This window comes from Varanus komodoensis, unplaced genomic scaffold, assembly GCF_004798865.1.
Source record: "Varanus komodoensis strain SLA01 unplaced genomic scaffold, ASM479886v1 scaffold80, whole genome shotgun sequence".
Taxonomy (NCBI): Eukaryota; Metazoa; Chordata; class Lepidosauria; order Squamata; family Varanidae; genus Varanus; species Varanus komodoensis.
Window position 1 is genome coordinate 1451272 of NW_025336482.1, and position 2438 is coordinate 1453709.

A 2438-nucleotide genomic window follows, 5' to 3' on the forward strand; every position below is an offset into this window, starting at 1 on the left:
AAGTTTGCAGAAGAAAAAAGTCAGGTGGAAAGGGAGGACCCAAAAAGAACACACCTACATGGATGGGTGTATCAGAGGTGGATGCGGGGCCTCATTTTGCCCGTTCCCATTGCTATTTCCGGTGTTCTGGCCTGTTTCTTTAGCCAGAAGCACTCCAAATATGCAAAAGAGGAAGCTGTGCAGAATAGCAGATATCGTCATGTATATTCCGCCTTTACATTCTCTTTTGACATACGGAAGAGAACATCCCGGGCGCAAGATTCTCATTTAACCGAACAGCTGATTGTACAAACAGTTTGGCAGCGCAATACTTGTCTGCAAAACCAGACTCTTTTCAACCAACTTTTGTAGAAGAAAATAGATTCCTTCTGTTTTTCTCTCTCCAGATTCCTCCAGAGACACGAAACATAGAAACATAGAAGGATGAAAAATAGAGGCTAGAAATTTAGAGACATGGAGACATGAAACATAGGCATAGGAAAATAGGGACATAAAGACATGATGTATAGAGACATGAAATATAGAAAGACAGAGATATAGAGACAGAAAATATAGAGCCATAGAAATATAGAGACATGAAGTTTAGAGATATAGAAAGGTAGAGACATTAAATATAAAAAAATAGAATAAAGCTGCATTGATGAATAGATCCATAGACACAGAGCAGGTCAGAAGGGGCCTCTCATTCCATCCAGTCTGGCCCCAGACTTCAGCCAGCTCTGCTCTTGACCTTTCTACCATAATTTAGCCCTTCCATGGTTTACAAGCTGTCGGTGGTTATTCTTGAAACTGGGGCATTTTTTTAGCCAAAAGATTGTCTATACAGTTTATTGTTAAATGCCTTTACTGTGAATAAGGTATCTAACAGCAACTGTTAGATGTTTCTGCAAGACTGAAATTTTAAGGCATGATCCTTATGGATACGTTTGAATAAGTTTAGGGGAAGCTCTGGATATGTCCAGGGGAAGCTCTGGATTTGTCTAGGGGAGGTTCAGAGGGACACTGGCCTGTCTTGCCATTTTCAGATACCATGTTTGAATTTGAGCAATGGCATGTATTAAGTCAGCAATGGACTCATCCTTTCTCCACGGGGTTTGTTTGGAGATGGTTTTGATCCGTTGTGTCCCAATGGTTCCTCTGATACAGCCGCATTTTTAAAACATATATCGTCAAATGGTCCATCCAAGGAAACTTTGAGTCCCTTGAATGCCATTTCTGAAATATGTTGCATTTGCCAAATCAACATAGAACTCGGGGAGTAACACAATTCAGGAGATACAGGGGGTTGAGGTAGCGTGTTGTACCCATGCCAAATACAAAACAGTGAAAAGTTGGCTCACAAAGAATCCCTTCAGAGCTACCAGGAAATTTCATTCCGCAGTCAGTGTCAGCGTGGTGAATTCCACTCCTACCAAACCTCTTTTGGGATCTTTGGAGTGCTCTGTTTTGTCATTGCACCAAGTCAGTCTACCAATGGTCTTTTTTTAAGTGAGATCTTTATGCTGTCATCTACCCCCTTCTTCACCTTTCCATGCTTTGCTGACCTTTCCACTGTCAACTTTTATATGGTAAGTGCCTTGAGGCTTTGAGTGGTCTTGCTGGAACCACTCCATCCTCAGGGCAAAAAGGCCATAACCCTTCTTGGTGCTGTACAGACCATCCGACTGACTTAAAAAACTGTCTGGAATATGCTGGGTTCATTCTGGGTGTTGCAGTTCCAGGATTTTAGCAGATAGGAACAGCACTGGGGAAGGGCAAAGGAGATGGACTGGGATACAGAAAGATGGGACAGAACAGGGCATGAGCAAAGACAGAAGGAATCAGAAAGACTCAATGGCACTACAAGGGCTTTTCTACATGAGGCATTCACAGCAGACTCGTCATTCCCTGCTCACAGTTGCTTCTGGGTCACTTAAACGACACTGTGACTCTCCAGTGTCGTTTCTGTCGTTCAATAGCACTTTCAGCAAGTCTTTTTTTCAGAGCAGGGAATGCTGTATTATTCCTGAAAAGTAAAGAAACGGTTTTTTTCATGGGTGTAATCGCACTCTTCCACAGTGCCACCTAGAGGCTACAGAGTAGAAAAGCAGGGATGGACATGCTTTCCTTGTCATGCCCCCATTTCCGTTGTGTGATAAAACCAAACACAGACACAGCAGATTAGCAGCCTCATGTAGAAAAGCCCTGAAATGGCCTGTATATTAAGGTCTTAAGGAGGGGTCCTTTGGGGGTGTCCCAACTCATCAAGGCCATTAAACTGCACACACTTGAACACATCACGAAAACAGAAAAAGCATTTCAACATTTCACAATAGCAGAATATCCGTGAAAACATAAGAAACCAGTATCAGTAGCTACACAGCAGGCCGTATATCAGGATAGTAGGCTATAGAAGTTGTGGCACTATAGCAAACTGTCTGCAGGTAACAGGTCTGAAT